Source organism: Arvicanthis niloticus, chromosome 8 (genome assembly GCF_011762505.2).
Source record: "Arvicanthis niloticus isolate mArvNil1 chromosome 8, mArvNil1.pat.X, whole genome shotgun sequence".
Classification (NCBI taxonomy): Eukaryota; Metazoa; Chordata; class Mammalia; order Rodentia; family Muridae; genus Arvicanthis; species Arvicanthis niloticus.
In genome coordinates, this window is record NC_047665.1 from 15680185 (window position 1) to 15707911 (window position 27727).

The window sequence follows — 27727 nt, forward strand, 5'->3', positions numbered from 1 at the left end:
TACCACCCATTTACTTCCATTCTGTTCGACACACTGTTAGAATGGCTAACCTACCATGTAGAGGGGGCTGGTCTTGAACTCACAGGAGAGCTGCTTGCCTCTGTCTTCCCCAGTGTTGGAAGAAAGGCATGCACTGCCACTCAGCCTGAAAAGAACAATTCTAAGGAGTCCTCTTGATTTTTTTATTCCTTTGGTCCACTTTCTAATAAAATATGCAAACCAAAGTAAACCAGAATTTATCTAGAAAAACCTGTGAATAGCATCAAAACAGAAGCTACAATTATAAACAGAAAGTTGGTGTGGCAGGGTCAGGGGAGGGTTGGGGTTATGTCAGGGATAGCTGCGCTGGCCATAGCCCACTGGCCACAGCACAAACAGGAGGCCTGGAATACAGCAACAAACTGACGTTTGATCTGGCCAGCTTTTAAATCAGCAGACTATTTGAAAGCTGGCAGCAGGAACATGGCGTTCTTTCTTTACTACTTGGGCTTAGAAACACTGCCAGTCTTCCTCCATATCCTTGATAGGAACTCAAACAAAGAAGACAATTCTAGAGGCTCCTTTGTTTTATAAGGGCTGTGTGTGTGCGCACGCGCTCGTGCATGGATTTTTAAGCTCTGTCCATATATAAGTGGTGATTCCCCTACTGTCAACATAATGTAAACAGTTATTCATTTGTTATTACCCATAAGCCATGTATAACACTGTTATTAGCTAAGGTCCCAAGTGTATGATCTTGTTGATTCACACTGTGTGAGTTTTGACAAATACGTGTCTACAGTATGTAATAAGTATGTAATCACCACCTTAGTAGCATACAAAGTCATTCTGCTACCCTAAGAGACCTTTGTGCTTTGCCTCTGCTCCCATCCTTTCTGCTTAACTCTGGGCAAGTTCTGATCTTAGTGCTGCATCTGTAGCTTTGACTTTTACAGTAGAGTTGTCGTCAAAGGGATGTTACTGATAGTTTATTCATTTAATAACATCAACTAAGTTGTGTTCTGTTGTGGATTGCCCCGGCCTTGTATTTTGATACTAATTCCCCTTTCCTGTGAAGGGCTGCAGAGAACGTGAGTCATTACACAGGTGAATTCTAGTGAACCTTCTGCCCATCTTAATTTGTAAAATAAAGGCTGGAGCCAGTGATTGGGCAGAGGAAGGGGAGGTGGAGAAATAAAGGCTAGGGAGAGAAGAGAGGAAAGATGACTGGAGGAAGACAGTGGAGGAGGAAGACGATGAAGACGATGACTGGGAAGCAGGAGGTAGAAGGACAGGCACAGGGTCTGGAAACCCTCAAGTTATAAGGGTATCATAGCTGGGGAACAGAGTAGTGTAGGGGTATCTGTCCAATCTAAGCTTACAGAATATATTTATAATTACTGAGTTATGTTTTCTTTGACCGGTCCTCCCTACAGTGTTCAAGACTCTCTCAAGGAAGATGCCTGGAAAACAAAACATAACTGAGTACCTGGTTCAGTTCTTCCTAGGACAGGCCAGTAACACTGATTGTGAGAAGTGTTCTTTACAATGTCAGACACTAAGGAGTCACTGTAAGAAAAAGATGGAATGTATTTGAAGATCTGGGATTTTCTGAATTACATGTCTCTAATATTGGTCACATAAAGGATGAAAAATATGCATATATATATGTGTGTATGTATATTTATGTGTGTGTATATATATCTTCATATATATGTATATATATACAATCTTGCATATATACATATATATGTATGTGCATATATATAATATATATGTATGTATATATAATATATATGTATGTGCATATATATGTGTGCATATATATATGTATACACACACACATACAAAATCATTTAGCATATAAATGCACTTGCCACCAAGCATGATAGCCCAAGTTCAGTCCTGGGACCCTCTTGGTAGATGAAGAGAACCAACTACCATGGTTTGACCTCTGACCTCCACATAAAGGCATGATATATATCCCAAATGTGTCCACCTACACACACACACACACACACACACACACACACACACACTAAATAAAATGCAATAAAATTTACATATATTTTTGCAGTAGAGAAGTTTCTTCACATACTGAATAGTTTTCTACATAGGCCGTGAGAAGACTGACTCAACCTTCAGGATGGAGCAGATACTCTGTATTGCCTTTTGTTACAGTATTATGATTCAGTCACTAATTTCTATTTTTGAACACATTGATGAACATTTCAATTTTAGATTGTCCTCGGTTTTTAAAATATTCAACATAAGCAACTTTCACTTCTGTTAAATTTTCTCCTAACAAATGAACAGTTCCGATATACTGCTTTCAAAAAAAAAGTATCCAACTCTTTTGTCTTCATACTATAAAATTAGAGAGGTGACTCATGCCTTATTTAAAAACAAATATTACATTAATAGGTATAAGCAGCTACTCAAATAGAAAAGATCTGAAATGTACTTTATCTTCTGGGAAATATAGAAAAGCACTGATAAATTTGTAAGCTTGCCTTGAAAGGTCTTGTACATAGTGCACTTTCTGGCTTGAAAAATGAAGTGAGCATTTAGAGAAAGAAACTTCAGGGTATCAGTTATGAATAGCAAAGAGGGCCAAGGTAGGGTGAGTCTTAATGAGCAGTGAATACCATGCATGAACTTCTCATTCTTTTCATTTAATTTTATTGTACGTGTGAGTGTGTGTGTGTGTGTGTGTGTGTGTGTGTGTGTGTGTGCTGAGAATTAAAAATACTGGTGTAAGATGCATTTCCTTAAAAAAATTATTGAAAAGCCCCTCTCAGTATTTCCTGAATTATTGTCATGTACATAGGATGGTGACAAATGAAGAAGGCTTCCTGGATGGCTACGTGGAGGTTTTTTGGTTTTGTTTGTTTGTTTGTTTGTTTTAGTTGTTTTGAGCTAACTTCTCTACCGCTTCAAATAACTTGAGTCATCTTTTTAAATACACCCTGCAAATGACATTTCTGGATCCATTGATGATTGCTTGTTTTTTTCTTTATCGTCTGTTTTGGTATATTATAAACATATATTGATTTGCTTGGGTTGAACCATTCTTGCACTTAGGAACAAATACCACTCAATCATGTTGTAGAATTCTTTTGCTGTGTTATCTAATCCATATTGCTATGGTATGTTGCAGAGCTTCGGCTGTGTGCTCATTAGGGGTATGGGCTATAATCCACGCCATTATAATGTCCTGACTTTACTGTTAGGGTAATGTTGGGCTCCTAGAATGAATCTGGTAGAATTTTCTCTACAGTTTCTTTGGGAAGAGTTTGAAAAGAATAGCTATTAGATATTGGTTAAGTGAAATCATGTAATTACAGTCTTTTCTTTTATGGGAGACTTTTATAGATTCTGTCTCATTATTCTATTAATATACTCTATTTTATCATATTATTCTATTAAAATATTCTTTCTCATCATGATTCAACTTTTGTGCACCCAGATAGTTATATTGCTCCACAGATTTGGGGTATTTAGAGTTATAATTTCTGTACATAGACTTTCTGAAGTTTCTGTTTTCTCTTCCTTGTAGACTCCGTAATGCTTGTATTGGGTTGTTTCATGGTATGCCATAAATCTTACTGGCTTTTTAAAAAAAGAAACAAGCTACCTTTTGTTCTTTATTTTTTATTGTTCTTTTGAATGATTTATTTCAAAATAACTGTCTTCAAGTTCATTTAATCTTCCCTCTATTTTTTTCCTGTTTACTGAAGAAGTTACAAATTAACTGTTTTAGTTCAGCCACTGTAATCTTCAGCTGGAAGTTTCTTCTATATTTTTATCCATTGCCCATGTTTATTTGTCAAACTTCTCATTTTGTTGATTTAGTATTTTCCTTGACTTGTTTAATTATCTATTTTAACCTTATCAGAGCTTACTGGAAACTCAAATTAATTTGATTTCTTTGTCAGGAAAGTCAAAGATATTCACTTCTTGGGAGACGATCTTTAAAACTAGGACTGTGGTTTTTGTTTGGTTTGATTTGTCATAATCCTTGAAGGTTTGTATTTCTGTCTTTACCTTCTCATATTTTAATGTCTGACTCTATGAGAAAGTGGCCTACATAAAACCACCCTGCCTGGAGACTTTGGTCCTGACATCTCCCTTGAGCCTTTTCTTTTACTTTTATTTTATTTATGTGTATGAATATTTTGCCTACATAAATGTCTGTGCAGTGCTTATATACTTGGTACGTATAGAATCCTGGAAAATGTCATGAGAGGCCCTAGAACTTGGAGATATAAATGGCTATACATTATCACGTGAGTGCTGGGAATTGAACTCTGGTCCTGTAGACGAGCAGCAGTTGCTCTTAACCACTGAGCTACCACTCCAGCTTCCCTCAGACCTTTCCTATGGATGTAATGGCTCTGCTTTTGTTCTCTCTTGACATAGAGACTTAGAATTTTCTGCCTCATCTCAATGCCTCAAAGCCAGGTCGGATGCTTAGGTTCTTTCTTTCATTTTCCCTAAAGTAGTAATCTCTACATTCTATACCTTCTCCCAGTGCAGTAGAGTTCAATGACTTGCAAATATCTGGGTTGTACAGAGTGCTATAACAGGTTTTACCATTGCATGCAGTTGTTAAAATTCATATTTTTAGGGGTAAGTGAAATTTTATCCTTTTAATTGATCCCTCTGCTGATATCTTAAATGGTGCCCCTAATGTGATACTTTGTTATAGCTGATTCTTTAGACAGGGTTTCCCTCTGTAGCCCAGGCCACTTTGAAATTTACTATGTAGCCAAGCGGTTCTAAAATTCATGACAATTCTTCCACCTCAGCCCCCCACCCCCACCCCCCAGTGCTGGAATTATAAATATGACCTATGCTACCTAGCTAACAAATAGTGATGTCACTGGAAGAAACTGATTTCCTGTCTTTTCATTTTTAACTCTTATTTCTGTCTATCAATTGCATCATTTAACATCATTTCAACAAGGTTGTCTTTGTCCAAGTGGCTCTCAAGCCATCCTTTATCATACAAATTAGTCATTGGTTACCCGAGTGGCATTTGCTTCTGTCATTTGTGTGCGTGTGTGCGTGTGTGTGTGTGTGTGTGTGTGTATACTCAGATACCTCTAAAAACAGTATAGCACCCACCAGAGATGCTGTCTGAATAATTATTTAATAAATGTTTTGAAGGGGCTCTAAAGTTTTCTCTAAAGCCATAAAAAGTTCTAATTAAACTATTTTTTAGCAGAAATAAAATCTAATTTCTCAAGTATTAGCATTTGCAATAAAAATGATTTATCCTCCAGCCTCATGTTTTGCCTTACATATGTAGTGTAGCCAATTATATTTTATTACAAGTCTAAAGCAGTTCCATTACACCCTAGATCAAATAGGCTTTATGAGCTTTCCAGGGAGTCTAAATAGTATTTATTATGTTGGTTCTATATGAAAGCACCAACTTGCTCCAACTAGCACATTTTTCTTTCCAAAAACCCTTCAGTTCAAAAGAAATTTCTAAAGCTGGAGAGATGACTTGGACATTAAGAGCACTTGTTCTTCTTGCAGAGGACCTGAGTTCTGTTTCCAGCACCCACGTAACAGTAACAATTGTCCATAACTGCTGTTTTGGGGAATCCAACCCTTTGTATACCTCTATAGACACTTGTCATACAGACAACACTCATAAATAAATGCAGACACAACAATCTGCATTTATAAATAAATATAAAGATGAGTGAATGTTTTAAGAGAAGTAATATCTATATTGATGAAGGCCTATGAATAAGTTCTGAGAGGCTATTAAATCTTTGGGTCAGGAAACTTTCAGATTCTGTTTTCAGAAGCAGAGGAGACGCAGATGGCTAACAGGCTAATAGAGTCCTTTACAAGAGCAAGAAAGACACAGTATGTATATAGCTTCAGTCTTAACTGGGTACTTCTTTCTGATGAAGCCATTGGATTTGGGTAAAGGGCCCTCACTGTATCTGTGCCAGCAGAATGTCAATCTTTAGTAGATTGTTTTAATACCAATTATCTAAAGACATCTGTAAATAAAACCTCTATTGCTACATGGTTAACTGTTGTTTAAGAACACATAGTTACAATGGGTTCAAATATAATCTGAATATATTTTCCCCTCCCTCTACTCCTCCCAGTTCCTTCCCCTCTCCTTTCTCCAGATGGATCCACTTCCTTTTTGTCTCTCATGAAAAACAAAAATAAAAAAACAAAAAACAAAAACAAACAACTAAAAACATTCTTCTAAGTAAAAACATAACAGAAAAGATAACAAAACAGAATGTAATAAGATGAAACAAAAACTATAATACAGAAATTGAACAAGACAAAACAACAGAAAATTTAAAAAGCCCTGAGAGAAAGAACAAGGATCAGAGATCCACTTGTTCACATGCTCAGGAGTTCCATAAAATAGTAAATGGAAATCTATAGAATATATGCAGAGAACGTGGCACAGACCCATGCAGGCTCTGTGATTCCTGCTTCAGTCTCTGTGAGTTCATATGAAACTTGCTCAGTTGTATTAGAGGCCTTGCTATCCTGGTGTCCTCCATCCCTTCTGTCTCCCCTGGTCTTTCTGCCCTCTCTTCCAAGAGGTTCCCTGAGCTCTGAGAGAATGGATTTGATGGAGACATCCCATTGAGAGCTGTGTGCTTTAAGATCTGTCTGTGTGTTTGTCATGGCAAGGACAACCTGGAGCCTCTGATCTTCATGCCTTCATCTACTGAGTCCTGACATTACAGCAGTATACCACCACACCTAGACTTTAATGTGGTGCAGAAGATCTCATGCAAGAGCTTTATGCTTGTTGGGCAAGCACTCCCTCAATTACACTATATCCCCAGCCCTACATATGATATTCTTAAACAATTAAATACATTTTATTTTTCAAGTTCAGTAAAAAAAAAAAAACCTTTTCATCTTTAAAACAACTTAAAAATGAGCTAATTTGTCATAAGATTTTAATGTCACAAATTATGATTATATTATATATGTATACTTTTCATGCTCTTGAAATGCATTTTTCTTCCTACAATCCTAATGTTAGGCATAAAACTTTCCATAGCAGCCTGTACTGGTCAATGTGTCCCTAGAAGAAGGTGCTGTGTATCTCAGAGGTAGCATAAGCATCATTAGATGTGGGGGTTGCTATGGTAACTGCTTTCTCTTTTATAATTGAATAGCATAGTAAGTAGTCTTGTAAAACCCACCAACCCATAACTTTCTGGTGCTCTGAGGCAGCTTTAACTTAAGAACCTTGTCTTTGTCTGCATTGTTTTTTAATCTAAGGGATTCAGGTGTTTGACTGAACATGTTTTATGAGTCTAATGTGCTTTGGAACTTAAATCCTTGGTTTGTTGACCACAGGTAATTTTCAAACCAGAGCACAAGACAGTTGTGAGATCAAGGCAAGAATACAAAATTTCTATTATAAGAAAACTTCTACACAAGGCAATATCTATTTTTTTTAAAAAACCACTAAGTAAGAACCCAATATTTGAAAATCTGATTTCTCTCGAATGGACAGTGCAAAGAAATCATCCTAAAAATGCAGGAGCCAGAGCAGATGTCGTTCTAAGATACACTCTGCGTGGCAGGAACACTTATTTTGTTTGAATAGAAATTCTCCTGGGATCTAAGAGTCCTATTTTCCCTTCCAAATGGAGGATACATGTTGCAAATGTCTATGTCTTCATGGAGAGGTATTACATGGAGTCAATAAAGCGCACTGCAACTTCCTCTGGGCCACTTTTTATTTCACAGACACTAATTCTTCTAGTCGGTTTTGCCAGTTGTTTGTGTTTATGCTGTTATTAAATCTCTTCACTAGACTTTTGATCAGTGCAGACAATCAAAACTCTGCTGATACTCTGCAGGTACCAAACCCACAGGTGAGTTCTGCGGGGGGAACCCAAAGACTCTTCAAGCCGCCATTTCTTTCAACTGCTATCTCTCAAAGTTTTATTTCTTAAGGTATGCCCTTGAATTCATTAATTTTTCTCACCATTATGACAAAATTTCTGAGAAAATAAACCCAATAAAGAAGGGCACACTCATGGCTTGATGGTACAGTCCATTGTGGTAGGGAAGAATGCTGAAGGTCGGACAACCAGGCCCTTGAGGGTCACATTGTACCCACAGGCAAGAAACAGAGAACAATGGATTCTGCTACTCTGCCAGTTTCCTTCCTTTACTCAGTCTGGGACCCATGGGATGATGCCACTCACATTCAGGGTGGGTCTTCCTCAGTTAAGCCTCTGTGCAAACACCCTTTCAGACATGTTAGAATGGTGTCTCCTGGGAGATTGTAAATCCAGTCAAGTTCACAGTGAAGGTTAACCACCACATCTCCAGGAGAAGCTTTTCAGAAGTAAATTCCCATGAGCACCATGACTATCTGAGGCACATTATAGATATAGAATATATTAGAATATATGTAATTCCTTTGTGTCCTGACCCCCATTGGAAGCATCATAACAGTATAATGTACAACTGCTGCTTCCAATAACCAGGTCTCAGTGAATGGAAATAGTGCCCTGTTAAGAACTGATACTCTGGAGCCTCTGAAATCTATCCCTAAGTTGAGCCCAAAGCATCTCTGCTTATGAACGTTAACCCTTGAGCAATTACATTAACCCTTGAACAATCTTCTTTTAAGTGTCATCTTCATTGGAGTCATGCTTGTATTTAGTGGTGCTATAAGAAGAATCACTACGGGGCCAATATAAATCGCTGATAAAGTAGTCATTGGAAGGGATACAGCTTAATTAATTGCAATACCCACATACATCTGTCTACCTGAATCATAGTCTGCTGTCCCTGCTTTCTTACTCTGTGACCTTGAACTTCTTATGCATCAACTTTATGATTCGGGTACAAAAGGAAAATAGCCATAGGATGATAAATGTTAAGGATAAAACTGGTGGTTCCTTCCGGTCTGGGCCAGAGCACTGAGCAGTTCTTGGGTGGCAGCTCTGCCCCCAACCTCCAAGAACCCAGAGGAAGCAGGGTAAGCAAACAGCAGGGCCCGCCCTAAACAGGGAGTAACTGAGAACCAAAAGGACCCAGGAAGTCACTCCAAGAACCCAGAGGAAGCAGGGATCCCAGGCGCTCTAACTTGGACAGTGTCTTAGAAACTAGTTCTCAGATCTGAGGCCTAGATCAGACCTCTGCCAGGTCTGCTGTTGAGTGGACCCCGGATTCCACCTGAGACATACTAGAAGGTCCACTCAATCCAGAGCCATAGAGGAACAAATGAACTCAGAGCGTCAGACAACATATCCTGAGATATTCTAGAGGAGACACTGCACCCAGAACAGCAGACACCTAGCTGGACTACTACCTTGGAGGCACCATATGCTGAGGCATCCTAGAGGTACCACTGTAATCAGTGCAGCTTACAGAGACATCTGGACCCCTAGAAGATCAGACACAAGCTAGATAACTGGAAAGACAGGCTTCAGTCAGAGACAGCAAGTACAGGCAGCACTAGAGTTAACCAGATGGCAAAAGGCAAGAGCAAGAACGTAAGCAACAGAAACCAAAGTTACATGGCATCATCAGAACCCAGCTCCCCCATCAGAGCAAGCCCTGAACACCCCATCACACCAGAAAAGCAGAAATCAGAATTAAAATCACTTCTCATGATGATGATAGAGAGCTTTAAGAAAGACATAAATAACACTCTCAAAGAACTTAAGGAGAGCACTGGTAGACAGATAGAAACCCTTAAAGAGGAAACACAAAAATCCCTTAAGGAATTGCAAGAAAATGCAACCAAACGGGAAAAGGAATTAAACAGAACCATGCAGGATCTAAAAATGGAAGTAGAAACAATAAAGAAATCACAAAGGGACAATACCCTGGAGATAGAAAACCTAAAAAAAAGATCAGGAATCATAGACACAAGTATCACCAACAGAATACAAGAGATGGAAGAGAGAATCTCATGTGCAGAAGACACCATGGAAAACATTGACACAACTGTCAAAGAAAATGCAAAATACAAAAAGCTACTAACCCAAAACATACAAGAAATCCAAGACACAATGAGAAGGCCAAACCTAAGGATAATAGGTATAGATGAGGGGGAATACACCCAACTTAAAGGACCAGTAAATATCCTCAACAAAATTATAGAGGAAAAGTTCCCTAACCTAAAGAAAGAGATGTCCATAAATATACAAGAAGCCTACAGAACTCCAAATAGTTTAGACCAGAAAAGAAATACTTCCCACCATATAATAGTCAAAACATCAAATGTACAAAACAAAGAAAAAATACTAAAAGCAGTAAGGGAAAAAGGCAAAGTAACATATAAAGGCAGACCTATAAGAATTACACCAGACTTCTCACCAGAGACCATAAAAGCCAGAAGATCCTGGACCGATATCATACAGACCCTAAGAGAACACAAATGCCAGCCCAGACTACTATACCCAGCAAAACTCTCAATCATTATTGATGGAGAAACCAAAATATTCCATGACAAATCCAAATTTACACAGTATCTCAACACAAATCCAGCACTTCAAAGAATAATTGGTGGAAAACTCCAACACAAGGAGGGAAACTACAACCTAGAAAAAGCAAGAAAGTAATCTTCCAAAAACCTCAAAAGAAGATAGTTACACAAACATATCTCCACGGATGTTAGCCCAAAAGCTTGGATTAGCGAAGACTCAACCCACAGACCACATGAAGCTCATGAAGAAGGACGACCAAGAGGGGATGCCTCAGTTCTACTTAGAACGAGAAATAAAAATGCTCAAGGGAGCAAATAGGGAAACAAAACATGGAACAGAAACTGAAGGAGGGGCCATCAGGAGACCATTCCACCTGGGTATTCACCCCATGTACAGCCACCTAAGCTAAACACTGTTGTGGATGGCTGGAAGTGCATAATGTGAGGAACATAATATAGCTATCTCCTTAGAGGTCTGCCAAAGACTAACACACTCAGAGGACAATGCTCACAGTTCACCACTGATATGATCAGGGGTTTCCCAATGGAGAACTTAGTGAGAGGACTGAAGGAGCAGAAAGGGTTATTGACCCCAGGTGGAAAGCAACAATACCAAACAACCAGAGCCCCCCAGGGTCTAAACCACCAGCCTGGGAACACATAGGGAGGGACCCAAGACTCCAGAGGTATATGTAGGGGAGGATGGCCTTGTCGGACATAGATGGGAGAGGAGTTTCTTGGTCCCATAAAAAAAAAAAATGAACACACAGTGTGTGTGTGTGGGGGAATGTGAGGGCGGGAAGGGGATAGTGAGGGGGGTAGGTGTGGTCACTGCCTCATAGAAGCATGAGGAGGGGGATGGGATAGGTTGTTTCTGGGTGGTGGGAGGAAGTAGGGTAAGGGGATAAAATCTGAACCGTAAATACTACAACCAATTTTAACAATCGAAAAAAAAAAAAGTCGTCAGAACCAACATCTTTAAAAAAAAATGTCAGCCCCCTGGGGGTAGGAATTTTTTTTTCTTGATACTAAAACTTGTTCTGAGAATTGTATATTGCAGAATACACAGCCTTGGTGTATCTACTCATCAAGCATACTAAGCAGACCTGCCCAAACCTCCGATGTCCTGGAATTCCATCTGGATTCAGTGAAGACACTGCATCAGAGGCTTATCAACTTACTCTTCCCCCCACCCTCTGCTAAAATCTCAACACCCTTAATCAGCTTGAAGAAGTTAAAGAGTCAGCGCCCCTATTCCCTGAGCTTGGGGACTAATGTGGTTAATAATGGTCTGTCTTTCTAGGGACAAGTAGTGGTTTTGTTGGAACAGGGGGGATTAGCTAGGACTTATTGCATAGCCATAACCTATTGGTAGAAATCTGTATAATTATTATCAAGATGAAGTTATAATTTCTTAAATGGTACAAAATTTACTTTGATTTCAAATTTAAGGTTTTCATTGGTATGAGCCTCTTATTAATATAAAAATGAGATGAATATTGATACTCTCGTGGGCATTGTGCCTGTATAACACATTTAGGAATACAAGGCCTAGACCCAGCCCTTTTTTAACTTTTTTAACTGATTTGGGATGGCTAACCTATGAGTTAAGGGACTATAGCAAATTCATGGTTTTGAGTTTATTGTTAGGGTGTTTTCCATATTTTATTTAGAAATACCTGAGAGGAGTGAACAGACAACAGTCCAGGTTACCTTACATGGATAGATGGTTTTCAAAACATCAGAAGTCCATAAAACTGATGCTACAAATATTTATATATTAATGTTCATTTTGATTAGAGACCTGTCTGCTCCTGACAGCTTCCTGTCGTGGATTCTAAGAGAAAATTGAGCATCCTTGGAGATACTCCAGTTGTGTGGTGACAGCCACTAGGAAAGAATTGCCTTTCTCCATCTACAGACAAATTACTGTCCAGAAAAAGACACACATGCAGAATAGTCGACTGATTATATCTGCCTAGACAGAGTAATCAGCCCTTAATAATCCTGCATCACTAAGGTCTGTCAGATGATTCTGGGTCAGAAGGCTGAAGATTTGATGCTCCAACGTTCGGTAGTATAGGGGCTTTTCAGGTGTTCAGCGGTCTCTATAAATTGGCTAAGTTTTAGAAGCTATGCTTAGTGCTTCCCATAACTTCAGTTAACTCAGTCATTCTGGATTTCTGATGGGGTTGAAGACCTATAGTTTCATAACCAATCCTGGCTATTTACTTTGAGAGAAAAGATATGAGTAGATGGTTTTCAGCTGACATTCATTCTAAAGCCAAAAAGCCAGGATCAAAAGTAAGTGTTTTAGTTAGAAGAGATGACAGAGGTTCTGGTTAGTCAACAGAATGATGGACTGGGTATTAGGACTATCTTGTACCTCACTGGTACAATTAGAAACAAGTATGCTCTAATTGTATTTTGAGAAAAAAGTTCTACTTTAACAGGAAGAGTGATATGTAGGAAGAGCTAAGTGGGAAGGAGTACTGAGAGGAAGAGATGGAACAAGGAGAGAAGATGAAGAAGAGGAGAAGCTAGGTGATGAGAGAGAGGGGGGGGCATGGAGGCAGATGTTCACATGTCTCCACCAGTCAAAGATAGTTTTTATATCTAGGTTGGGTATTGGGTTACGCTTCTGATTGAGCATTACCAAACTTATAAATCCTTTGATTAACATTTAAAAAAAATCATATAAAAGCAAAAAGGAAAGGGGGGCATGGGACAGGGGTGTTCTAGGGAGGGGAAATGTGGAAAGGAGATGGCATCTTAAATGTAAATAAAATATAAAATTAAAAAAAGCGAAAAAAAGGATAAAATTGTATATAAATTACCTTGAAGTGAATGTTCAGCATTGTTAGCTCTTAGGTACATTCAAATAGGCAAGAGCCTTTACACAAGGACTACACAGAGAATATTCTCACTGGTTACACTGTCATGGACAACTGAACAGTTAATTTATGCCAGCAACAGATATTGAGAATAGAGATTGAATCCATTTCCTCTGTTTCCCCTCTGAATGTTTCAAATACAATCCGTGTGTGGTGTAGTGAGCACATCTTACCCATCACAGCAATGCCTCCTTTCCTCTTGCTTCCCTTTCTGATTAACATGGCTGTTTGGAGTTCTATAGACCTGGACTTGAGGCTTCAATCCTTACTCATCATTTGGCTATTCTTAGTCATATCCTTTACCTTCATTAGCATTTCTGAACCTCTGTGATAAAACAGATTTAGTATTGATACCTAATTAGTTTGATTGTTTTGAGTAAAGCTGAGAGGGTCTAATGAGTCTTAAGAATCCAACAGATATTTACTACTTTGATAATGCTTATCATCTTGCCAATATATATTATCTGAAAATCATTGATAATCTCTGTGTTGTTATTTCATTTTATTTAGTGTGTGTGTGTGTGTGTGTTTCCAGAAGACAAGTTACAGGAGCTGGGTCTTTCCTTACACCAAGCGAATCCTAGACAGTTGAAGTTAACTCACTAGGTTTAACGGTGAGCATTACTGAGACTACTCACCAAGTTACTGGGTTACTCACTGAGCCAGCTTACTGGCCTTGTAATTTCTTTCTAATATGGTGTTAAAAAATATTCTTAGTTCATCACCATCACAACAGTGTCTTCTCCACTCAGGCTTAGGATCTGCGAATCTTCTCACACTGCGGCTCACGTCTTCTTTCTCAGATAGGGAAAAACCCCTGAACTTCACCCATCCCTCCCAGTGAGCACTTCAGAGCAGTTCACAACTGTAATATTGTTCTATCAACTGGGACTGGATGAATTTGTTCCATATAATCAATGCATTGGTGGCTACAGACATGAAAGAAAGCTTCAGTACCTGGCTAGACACTTACTTACCCTGAAGCTTAAAGAGTCGTCTGTGATGCTAAGAAACCTCAGTCTCCTCAGGCCTTCTTCACAGCCACTAGTCTTGCCTCCAAACCCTGTAGACTTAGATCTTTTTAAAAAACCTACTTTAATAAGGGTTTTCAAATGCTTCAACCTCCCTTATAGTGCATCATCCAAGGGTAGGGGAGAAACAATAGCTAATAGGACAATGAGGATGTGGGCCTGTTTAGAAGTGGTTCTTTGAGGTGATTCCAATCTCCCTTGTCAGGATTCTGGTAGTCTAGTTCAGTAGTATCAGGATACCAATAGTCCAGTTCAAAAGTGTCACCAAACATGAATCAGCAACGACTGTGCAATCCAGCAGAAACAGCCAAGCCTCCATCGAATTGGCAGGGTCAGCAGGAGCAACCAGAAATAGGCAGAATGCCAGGATAAGTCCTCTGCCATGCCATGCCCAACAAAGTGAGGGTCAGCAAAGATGCCAGATCAATGAAGCATTGCACAGCTAACTACGCAAGTACGCTGTCATTGTCGGTTGGGTCCTACTTATACTCTCTCCAAATATCACATGTCTTCTCATGGGTCTGCTTCAGCAAAACATCATGTGGGTCTGCATCACATGATACAACTAGAAATTTCCACTTCTAACCTCTTGCCAAGATGGTCTCTCGGTGCTGTGCTATCTCTAGAGCTGTGGTTCTTAACCCTCCTAATGCTATGACCCCTTAATACAGTTTTTCATGTTATGGTGACTCCCCCAAACTATAAAATTATTTTCATTGCTACTTCACAACTATAATTTTACTACTGTCATGAATCAAAATGTAAATATCTAATATTCAGGATATCTGATATGTGACCCCTGTGAAAATGTCATTTGGCCTCTAAAAGGACTGTGACCCACAGGTTGAGAACCACTGATCTTGAGTAACCCTCAGCCTCCATAAAAGTTCCAGTGTGCTCTTTTTTATTCTGTAACCCTGAGTAAATTATTTCTCCCCTTTCAGGTTCTCATGCATGGCCTAGAGATAACAATAGTCAGAGACACTGTGAGAATACATTGAGTTCACATGTAAATATGTAAAATGCAGTAGTTATTAGAGATACTTGGTCAAGGAAAATTGACTTGTTTCTCATTTCCTTTTCAGAGGTTTCAGATTGACTTTTGGATTAATAACAAAATAGGCTAATGATTTATTATCCGCCTTATTGTCTTGACAGACATGGTCTTAAACAGACCATGTACACGTGCAAAGGAAGAATCTTCAGCCTTCCATGCAGTAAAGTTCTGCCTTATTCTTTCTTAGAATTTTTGAGTGCTCATGAATAAAATTAAGAAGAGTTGACAGAAGAGAAAGAAAGACATGAAGGTGTTAGAAGCAGAAGGTCACAAGAGCCAACATATGTTCAGATAACATGAGGCAGATCTGGTTTAAGTCAGCAAAACCTGACTGACATTGGACAGTGGGGGCTCCAAGTCATCACAAAATGGCTGAGAGCCGATGTTTTAGAGAACCCCAGATTAAACAGTGATGTCACCTAGTATATAATTCTTTTTGGCAGAGTGCCAATTTGTGAAGGTTTTTAAATATGGTCATCAGGTCAGAAGAGGACTGTTTGCCTGAGCCTTCACCTTTACCAGCCAACCTGTGTGTGTATATCCACCTGTAGGTCTGTGTGCCTACCACCATGTGACCTGTATGCCAATCTGTATGCTGCCCACATGCTTAGGTGCCCATCAGTGGCTGGCTGCCTATGTGATAGTGAGCAAGGTATATCTTATCTGCCTACAACTTCTTCAATTTTCTTCAACTTCCTGGCTTCCCATAGTCTCCCTACTTTCCTGACCTCAGAACATGGCTCACAGAAGGAGAATAAAGAACTGAATATCTCCTGCCGTTCTCTCAATGCAACACACCAATAATGTTCAGTGTCCTTTGTGACATTTCAGGATTGCATGGCTGCCTGGGAGCTAGGACTCACCATCACTGCCAGTGCCCAAACCTCTAGAGAATATTGCATACCACTATCTCAGAACAAAACTAAACTCACAATTCAAAGCCCAGTTTTTCCTAAATGCTGAGCACAGTTGCACCATGGGTAGTCAGACACTCCTGAACTGAAGCAGGTAAGCTTCTATGGATGGAAGCCCTTCATCCAAACTTCAGCCCCAAATTGTGCCAATATTTGAGATAGCTTTGCTGCCTGTATCTACATGCTATCTATCCACCCTACTTCCCTTACCAAAGCAGTGTCTCCAGCTCACTTATGACACTGGGCTCTACTGACCAGGCACTCAGGTGTGTTCCTCAGGCCTCTCTCTTAACTGTTAGCTATAAAAACCAGTGTAAAATTCACCATGAACTAGGCCATGGACATTATACATTGATGCTAAAAGAGAAGATTCAAATGACAGATTGAATCTGCTTAAGAGCCATAAGATGACAGTTTTACCGTGATTTTTGAAGAGTTGTCACATGCCGTGAGCTTTCTGCCTCTGCTCCAGTAAGCATCACAGAGTTCTGATTTATACTACCTCGCATGCTATAAATATATATGATTATTTCCACTTGTAACATTTAGTGGGATGGAAAAGTGGCTTGTCAGTGTTTATAAGCCCCATGTATCTTTCTCTATCAGACATGTTTGTTAGAGGACAGAAATTGATTTCATTAATAATAACTGGGAATATATTTGAATATGTCTGCATTTTAATAACAGTGATTCGTTTGTTGGGCTGCACGGCTTAAGCTGCTTTATAAGATAACATCACTTAATTCCTTGTGAAAGTTACAGTATCCCTCCATAAAGACAAAGACAAAGACATAGGCATTGTCTGTAACCTAAAGTCATAATGAAAATGTCTTGTCGAGATGAAATAAGAGCAGAATCATGACATATCCAAGCAATTTCCTCCATCTCCTGTGACTCACAAGAGCAAAGAAATCCAAGTAGCCTGCATATTCAGGTTGTGATTCCTAAGAAAAAGAGATGTATGTGTGCGTTGGGAGGGGTCTACTTATGTTTCAAGAAACTTCTATCTTTCCCCCTTCTTCTCCAAAGGCTCTTATCTCTCTTTTTGTTATTATGGATGAAATTGGTTTAGAACATAAAAAAAGAAAAATAACAGAATGTCTGTTTCATCCTTGAACAAGGTAGATGATGGCACATGTTGGAAAGTTTTTCCAAAGCATGTCTGATTATGTACCTTTGAATTTTGCTGGAAACCATGTCACTCTGTTCAGAACTCCGAATTAAGATGCAGTATTTTCTTTTTTTTTTTCTTTTCTTTTTCTTTCTTTTCTTTCTTTTTTTTTTTTTTTTTTTTTTTTTTTTTTTTTTTTTTTTGCTGAAGGCTATTTTAAATTAGGCTAATAAATTGCTACTCTCTGCCTTGCGTGATAATGCATTACATTATCTATTGATGTACATGTATTGTTTGACTCTAATGGTGTGGAAATTAAATGTTAGACACAGGCCAGATGTTCCTATAGATGAATATGAAGTCTGATGCTGGCACAGTAGCATCTCACTGGGACTGACGGGAAGCAGGCAGTAGCCAACAACAGAAACAACACCGGAAATCTCTTCCCATATCACGCTCTAGTGAGAGCTAATGCTGCAAAGTTAGACAACCTCCAAATGTCAGTAATAATTGCGCCTGTTCATATCAATGAATATTTTCCTAAAATAGAGAATGAAATAAAACCATGGATGTGAAACTACCTGGAGGGGTATCCAGAGAGGGTAAATATTTGTCATCTGCATTTGACAGGCAGGCATCTTGGAATATCTCTCTGGGCTTTGTACCTCAGCATGGTGGTGAGATTTCCACGGGTCATTCCTCTGTTCTGCATAGTTCATGGCAGGGTAGGAGGGCTATGGGACTTGGGGGGAAGGGAAATGGAAAACAAATGGGCCTTATGGTGAATTTTAATGAAGATTCCCTGCTGGCTTCAACTCCATTGGAACAAAAAGGAAAAGGAAAGAAATATGTAATCTCCATCCAAGGCTAACTTGCAAATGGGGCCATAATTCAAATGGTAGATATACGTCCCAAGAAGATGTTGAGGATGGAGCTGTGTATTGGATGGTTACAGCTGCTGCTTCTGCTGGTGCAAGCTAGATAGTGCTACCATGCAGATAAACACTGAAAACCTACAGGGAAGAATGGGAGGAGAGGAAGTCATCACATCACCACAGTGAGAAAAGCCCTTCTCAGAGCTGTTCTGGGATAGGAAGTAAACTTAGAGACTTTGGGATGTTTCAGCTGTGGATAGAAAAAATGAAGAAGGAGGGGTCTGATTAGACTGCACAGTTTGTGAAGTGTTTATTGTGCAAGCATAGGGACTTGAGATCAATCTCCAAAGCAGCCACACAAAAAGCTGGGCATGATGACACATCCTTTAAAAGTTTCCAGTGCTGAGTAGGCAGAGACAGGAGGATCTCTGGGGGTTGCTGTTCAGACAGTCTATGTGACTCATACAATTTTAGACTCAGTAAAAAAAAAAAAAAAAAAGACCCCGTGTCAAAAAAAAAAAAATACTGTAAAGAGCTATAGACTAAGACATCAGTCATCGCTCTCTCTGGCTTCCACGAACAAGAGATACTAATATGAACACATACATGAACATGTGCATATTATAGGACACACTCATGGAAGGAGACTAAGGGAATCCTATCAGCAGGTTTAATAATACCTAGGGGGAAACCAGCGAAAATCAAGAAAATCTAGGCTAGTGTCTTAAATTCTTTTTAAAGGCTTTGTTGAAGACCAAGAGATATTTAAAAAAAAAAAAAAAAAAAAAAAGACAAGGATTTATCACTTCAAGAATTCTTTCAACCATAACTGCTGCTATCAGTTTTCCCCTTCTATATGGGTATAAGTGTTTCTTTGCCTTGTATCATAGGCTCTGTGTGTTCTTCATCAACAATAATAATTCTTTTCTGATCCGTGCGAATTCATTTTTTTCTTGCCTTTACTTAGCATCCTTTTCGAGTTTTAGCTTAATGAAATTTGATTTTTCAGGAGTGTCCCAGTTTTAGTCTTAACCTTTGCTTCTTTTCTTACTTAAAAAAAAAAATGTTGTTTTGGAAAATGTATTTGAAACCAACTTCTTTGTTCACCGTGAATGTAGCCATTGAATTTGCCTCTTGTGTAAATTCTGAACACACAGGAATGTCTTATCTTGTCATACCTACCTGCAACCATTGTCTTCTCTTTTGTGACTATTATTTACTCCATTCTGGCCCTGTTGGTTTATGCTTGATTCATGCAGAGGAGGCTGAGGCAGGAGCACTGAGAGTTCAAGGACAGTCTGGAATACACCATGAAGTTGAAGCTAGCCCGAGCTACATTACAAGATTTTTTTTTTCTTTTAATTTTGAAGATGAGATTGGGTATATTCAGGGTGGTAAGGCTGCAGACAATGTTTTTAAAAAGGAAGGGGGTCTCATAGCTTACTGACACTAGCCTCAAACTCAAACATAGCTAGGGATGACACTGAACCTTGAGTTTTCTTCCTTCCACCGCTCCCCACCCCCACCCCCAGGACTCAGATTATAGGCATACAACACCACTCCTAATGTATCCAACCCAGGGCATGCCACACATGTATGCAAGAGTACCAACTGAGCAACGTTCACAGCACAAAGAAGAAATGCATTACATATTTAACATGATGCCAGTGTTTGTTTGTTCCAGGAAAATTATATTTGTGCATTCATGCCTCCCAGGACCAGCAAGTTGCATAACACCAGAACCTGAACTTTTAGATAACAGTGGTTTGATGACCAAGGGCTATGGGAGTTTTCCTTTATGATAATTAATTCAATCCAATTCCCCTAATCCCCAAAACATAACTTTGGAAAAAGCCCTTTGCTACGTGATGTCAGTGTATTTTAGGATTGGCAAGCTTCATGGTTATTGGACCAAATTAAAAACTTGAAAACATCTATGTTGGGCTCAAATGCTGTTCGTCTTTCTGATTGGTTAATCCTTCTTATATCACTCTTACTCAGAGTGGGCATAGTAAGTGGATGGTGTGCTCAGAGTAGAGGAGAAGCGTAAATCGTCTACACCCTTCTTCATCCCCACTTGTACAGTACAATCCTCAGTCTGCACAACATGGCAGGTATCTTATAAGGCTAGAGGTTGAAACAATAACTGTATAATTCCTCAAGACTTGCATTTTCTCTGAGGTCCCAAAGGAGAAGATGATTGTGATTGGATAAGATGTGACTTTTATATGTGAACAATATCCATGCACTAATTGTTGTACAGCTAGGATGGCACTTGGGTAAAGAACATATGTTTGTGAGTGAGGCATGGCATGAAATTACATCCTGATCAATTATGTGATCAGACTCTTCAGATTGATTTGGTCTCTGCTTTCTTACCTCAACACTATAGTGTGTGTTTATAGCACTTCTTTCTTAGGGTTGCCATGGGTCTTAAATGAGGAGGTGTATAGTTAATGGTTTACTTCAGTGCCTAGTGTAAGGCATACATGTGATACCTGCCATCTGGTCTTAGTGCCACACTAATAATCATAATGGCAACAGTAGACAACAGAAGAGGGGTCGCATTTAAGGATCTAGTTGGATATCATATTGTTGGAGTCAGCTGACTCTAACTAAAGCACTGAGTTTTCTATTCCTTCTCATGACATGTCTTCATGACCCCCATGCTCTAGATACTACAGGTTTTAATAGGATATATATTCATTAATTATATTACTTTAGATTTAGTTGAAAGAGGAAAAGTATGTTGGAAAGCAGTTTATATTCTTTAATCACACTGTATCTTGTCAGTATCTGTCTATTTGTCTGTCTGTCTGTCTGTCTGTCTGTCTATCTATCTATCTATCTATCTATCTAATCTATTTACCATTATCCATCTACCAATCATTTAAATAAGTAAGACTAATTAGTCATGCACTCTAATAATTAGAAGCACACCATAGATATGAATATGTTCTTAAATCCTACATTCTTGATGCTTCTGGTGGCTTTCAATATGACTTTTACACCTATAGAACTGACTTATATACTGAAAAATACTATTTGCTCAGAAAATTTGGACTTTGAGATTTCACTTCCTATTGACCAACCCACAATATAAAACCACACTGTGAGTGCAACATCACTTTGCTGGGTGTTGCTGGGTACAGATTAGCATGCAAGCTCACGTTTCTCTAACTTATTTACTTTTATTTTGGCTGTGCTGTACCTGACTTCATCTTGATGATGTCAACTGTCCAACCAGTTGCAGTGACATTTGCAGTATTGTTTTACAATGGATTTTATTCATTTAAACATTAAAGTAGAAGCCAGAGAGATGGTTTGGTAGTAAAAACACCTGCCGCCAAGTCATGAGGACAAGAGTTCATATTCTAGTATCAACTTCACAAGCTGGACATCCCTCACACATCTGTAATCTCAGCTCTGAGAGGAGACAAATACAAGAGGATCAGTGGGACTTGCTGTCTTCCAGATAGTCCAGAAAATGTGTGCCCCAGATTCAGGGAGAGACCCTGACTCAGAGAAATAGGAAGAACATGATAAAGGGGAATGTTCCATTCTATTTTCTGGCTTCTGCATGTGCAGAGGTATGTGCACACATATGTGCCTAAAAATCCCAAAGATACATACAAATATACACATGCATACATGCATGCATACATACATACTCTTTTTTAGAAAACATGGGTAAGCATTAAATTATGTAGTATAATCATGTAGTCTGTGATAGCATATGCATGCACAAAGAAATAGCTCAATGATGTAATCATTCAAGAAGGACTTTATAAAATGGAAACAATTGGCTGGGCTTTGACAATAGGGTAAGATAGCATGGAGCTTCAGTACCATCCAACATAACTATTCAGTTTTCATATAACTTATGAACATGGTCTCCTATATACATTCAAGGATATACCATGTGTACAGATGACCCTCGGCACTCACAGGTTCTGCATCTGGATCTCCAAACTGCCAGTTAATGGTAATGTGTGCAACTTTGTGTCTGTACTAAACAGGTTCTTGTCATTATGTCCTAAATAGCATGATGCAACAATACTTCCAAAATAATAGTGTGTAATAGCTATTGACACAATATTTACATTGACTAAGGTAATGTAATTTCTAATGTAGCAATTTATATGATAAGGAAGCCTCAGAATAATTTAAAGTACATAAAATAATGTGTGCAGGTTATATCCATACACCATGTATATTGACCATATCCACATTATTGTATTTGCATAAGCCTTGAAGTCAATCTCCCATAGAGACTTGAGAACAATGGAAGCTTGGAGCCAACCCTGACCCTTTGAAATCCATCTTCTCCCGCAGAAGCTATTTTTGTAGAGCCCACTGGGCATCACTCAAGTCCTTAGCACTTATTGTGCCCTTAGAACTCATGTATCTTTATGGATAAGCTATACTTTATTGCATAATTTTCTTTTGTTCACTGACTCTACCTGGATGAATTTTTTAGTGGTATATGTTTTTCAATCCTAAGGAACTGAACCAAGGGGCTTCCACATGCCAGGTAAGCACTCTACCACTGAGTTAGTTACATACCCAGACCCAGAATTTCCCTAATGAGTACAGATGCTGAGTCCTTTCAAGGCCTTACATCTGTTTGTAGATCTCTATTGAATAAATCTGTCTTTTTACATCTCCTCCTGTTTTATCACTGAGTAGTAAGAATTGTTTTAGTAATCTGGATGTTCTTTTTCTTGCTGAATGTTTTATTGGTATATTTTTTCTTAACTTTAATTAAAATATAACTACATTATTTCTTTCCTTTACTCCCTCTAACTCCTCCTGTGTGCCTTTGGTCCCAACACTCTTCACAGGCATCATTTTCAAATAGCCTACTTTTCACTTGAATACTCATTTCAGTTTAAAATCTGTCCTGTTATTGCCTGCACTTTTAAAAACTATCATATATACATTCAATTCTATAACCAGCGATCATGTAAATTTATTTCTATTTTTATATTTATTTCATAGTGTTTGGTTACTTTATATTTCTATTTATTCTGCTATCATTTTTCTGTGTGTGACGTAAAGTGACTATTAAAATCAATTTGTCAAATTACAAATATCAGTCAACTAGAATTTTGATAAGGATTATTTTAATTATGTAGATCAATTTGAGAAATAGTGATTTAATTTAGTTTTATTTCCTTCTGGCTCAATAGTTTTATCCTTTTGGGAATTTGTCCGTTTCATGTCACCTAATTTGATGGTATACAGTGAGTTTTGAATTGGTACAACTGACTGTCTAAGGTTCTCAGCAGTGCTATATTTCCTTCATTTGATTCATTCTCAATAGTTTTCTCTCAGTCTTCTCTACCACGAGCCACACTGCAAACAAAAACTAGACAGGTGTCACTTATTTTAGTATTTTTTTTAGGTAAGCAATGTACTCTAAGTCTTATTTTGCCTTTCTCTTATTAAGTGTCTGCAATAAAAATTCTTCTGTGTTCTGTGTTATTTTAATGTCCTAGGCTATCACACTTGGTGGTTTAATAACTATCATTTTCAAGTCCCGTGGAGGAGGCGACATTAAGGGCTTCTCAGATGGCATTTACTCTACCTTTTTGAACACAGTTGCTGTATCCCAATCATGACACCATGACTGGTGTTAGCCAATGGGCTGTGGGTAATTGTGAGACATGTCATTTTTGAGCCAATGGGAAAGAGAAGAACAAGAATGTGGCTTATAGCTTCTCTCTTCCTATATGTTGATGATTTCCAGGATACTTATGAAGAGGAGAGAATTATCATGGAGGTCTCCTGAATTTGCAGAAATGGCATAAGGAAAGATTCCACGAAAGATTTCCTGACCTAATAGACTCTGTCACTGAGATTCTGGCTCTGTTTGGTGTTATAACAGGGCATAGATGTACTGATATAAATGGCGATGTGTTCATTCCTCTCAACCTTACCAGCCTTCTTCCATTGCACTTTGTTCTTCTTCGGTCTTTTTTAGACAATGTCCTCCTCATCTATGCAGTGTCATGGTGACCAACAAATGAAATGATAGTTAAAAGATAAACATGAACTGTAACAAAGCAGGTGAAAAGTCACTAAGGGTTTATTCTTATTGCTTCCATTTTGTTTCACTTATACTTATGTATGAGGTGCTGGTGCCTTTCTTCCCAAATTGCTCTTCTTCGAATCCCAGTATCTTGGGGAGATTTGCAAGTCCCCAAAGCTGCTCTTCTTTAGTTTCTATAGTTTTTTTCTCTTTCCAGTGATGTTCTATGGGGTTTTAATGAGAATTTCAGAAGATTAATATTTCAAAGTAATTTAAAAGTAATGTCATGACGATCTTACATGATGATGAATGTCACCTGAACTAAATCCAACTACATAGAAAACTGAGTGTTTTAAAATTTAGGAATTTAAGCTAATGATTTTAAACTGATATGACTTTAATGAAACTGTTTTCTATCTTATTTAAAATACAAACCATTACTCTTCTGTGACATGTATTGAGAGAGTATTAAAGAAAAAAATAGAAATATATTTTCATGATCTCTAGTTATAAAATTGAATGTATATATAACAATTTTCAAAAGTGCAGGTAATAAAAAAATAACTTCAAAATTGAATGCTGCTATAAATGTATTGTTTTTAAAGATTCAGTTTATTTTTTATTTATGGATGGTATGTGAGTCTGTATGAATAGTTGCCATGTGGGCTTGGAAGACTGTGGTGGCTTTTTTGTCAATGATCACATGTCCATAGGTGTGTGGGTTTATCCTTATTGCTTCCAGTTTGTTTCATTTATACTTGTATATGATGTGCTGGTGCCTTTCTTAGAAAATTGCTCTTCTTTTCATTTGTGTCTTTTATTGTATCACTGTAATTTTCTTGTTTACTGAATCCATATCCTTATGGGATCAACCCATTGATTCAAAACACTAGTGAAGAATCCCCCTTGGTTTCTTTAGTTGTGCCTTCCTGTGGCTCAGATGTGTGCTATCTTTTACAGACCTGTCCCTGTCTCTACTTCATGTTTTGATTTAGGGATATAATGTATTTTAATAACTCTCAAACCACATCTTATTTTCTCCTGCCTTAAGTCCAATCTTCGTTTTCCTCAGAGATGGAAGACGTGTGCTCTTGAGGTCACTTCTGTTTTACTGGGGATCACTTGTCTTCCTTGTGGGTCCTCAGGAGCTGTGAGCAGGGTGCACATGAGAGAAGCACAGCTGGGGCTGATGGCGTTTTCCCCTGAGGTCCTTGAATCCCCACAAGATTCCTTCATTTGGTTTCATTTCACCAAGAGTAGCATGCATTCAACTCTTCTAGGCTTTGCCCCACTCATCCAGTTTAGCAGTATGTGCTGTAACAGGGACCCTTCCTGCCTTACCAATGCTTGGATGCAGTTTATAGGTAATTTAGTGTTTTCTGTTAACTTTCCTAAGAATCTTAATTAATCCTTTTATCATCTCTCCACATAAGATTGCAGTAACACCCCCTCCCCCCATCCTTTCTCTGTAGTTTCACTTTAAATAGATTTCCTTCTTGGAGGTCAACTGACTTGAAAATGTTAAATGGAAAACTCCAGAAGTAACCTGTGCCCTTTAATTGTGTGTGATTCTGTATAGACTGACAGACTCTCCTGTCTTCACCAGCCATGTTCTAACTCTTACTCTTACCTTTGTACAGTGGATACAGACTGTGTATGCTGACTGTCTCTTGGTAGCCATGCCAGTGGTAAGATCAACTCACAGTATTGCTCCACCCATGTACAGTAGCCTTCCTTTGATTTAATTCTATTAGACCTGAATACAAACATAGCAATGCTAACAGTTTAGTTACTTTGCTGGTCATTACTTTTGAAAGGTTTCTATTACTCCCTAATATTTTCTTTTCCTGGAAGTATCTTGTCCTCTGGAAGAGAGGGAGGCTGTCACAAAACTTTGTGGCATCACCAGCTTTCAGACTCAAAGATACTTTCAAACATATATATGAAGCATTCACATTAAGGTAACTGGAGTCAAAGTACTAATGAATTAAGAACAATCTCATTTAGGAAATGCATCCAGTGGGTTCAAACTATAGGATCCTAAAATTCATCATTATTATACAAATATAGGAGGCATAGCGTTCCTTGTGCTCACAGACAAGCACTAGGGAAACCAGAAATGCTAGGCAGACAGGGTTGTCTCTTCAAAGAGAGAACTGGATAATTTGTTTTCCTCCTAGAAGGCTAGTAGTGGAGGCGGTCAATAGGCTAGTGACCTCTGTGCTTCTGTATGGCTGAAACCACACCAGATACCCCCATCCCCCAGACCCTTATTTTGAGCTTGACAAGCTACAGAACCTATCTTTATGGAAAATGTCACATGTAGTCAATCTACAGAAGCCATCTTGATGGAAAATGTCACATATACTTTACAAAGAATTTTGATGTATTTAGCTTGATTGTGCACACAGGATTGAGTTAATTATCACCAGAATATTTTTTTCACCAAATTATGCTGTGCTTAAATATGCCTAGAATAAACTGTCTGGTGTCAGACTCTCAGTGTTTGAACCGACACTGGCTACTGAGTCATGCTGACCTAGACTTCCTTCTCGCCTCTTACAGTTTGATACTCTGCTAGCCATGGTGCATGCAGTAGTTCTACACACATGAAGAACTGCCCCAGTGGTCTGCAAGGTGTAAAGGAGCAAGTAACAAGACACAGAATAATAGAGGGGCTTAAATATTGAATACTCTATAGGTTTTGCTAAGTAATTTCAAGAGCAAACTACAAATAAAATGCAAAGCTGTGCTAACAGGGTTAGTAGAACACCCAGTTCAAGTGATTCCAGAAGGCACTAGGGAGAATATGAATGAGAATAGAGTCCAAAGACAAGGAAAAAAGACACATTTAAAATATAAGGATCACTTCTCGGCCTTTTGGCTAAGATCAAGTGTAGTATCTGTTCTTATCGGTTTAAAATAAAAGAAGCACAAGGCATGAGAGCAGAAATGGCTTAATATACAGATGTTGGGAAAAAAATTAGGTGACTATTAAGCACATAATTTCAGGCTGGAAATAGAGCATGGATGCTGTTAAGAATCCTGAGTGCTGTAGTGAAGGACTCACATCAGATAATGGATGACCTAAGAGGCCTAGAGAATGGGGGCAGGGGTGGTACAGGACTATCATCCCAGCCCTCATGAGGCTGAGGCAAAAGGACCAACCTCAGTGAGAACTTAACTCTGAAGCAAGAGAGTACTGTGAATAGGCAAGAAAGGATATGTGTAAACTGGCATTGGGATCACAATAAATCCTGGGGCAATGGGGGCATGCACACAGCTTGTCTGACACTTGGACTTTTGACTAAGTTTGCCCAATATGTATCCTCAGATATGTGAGATTAAGTCATTTGACTCCTTTTGG

General features: G+C 38.6%; 1 long non-coding RNA gene and 1 pseudogene across 4 annotated transcripts in view; one reads left to right on the forward strand and one right to left on the reverse strand.

The window, feature by feature from the left end:
* Positions 1 to 27727, reverse strand: part of LOC143443272 (uncharacterized) — a 394599-nt gene that overhangs the window by 143112 nt on the left and 223760 nt on the right. The window lies entirely within an intron of this gene.
* Positions 27225 to 27371, forward strand: LOC117714467 (U2 spliceosomal RNA; annotated as a pseudogene).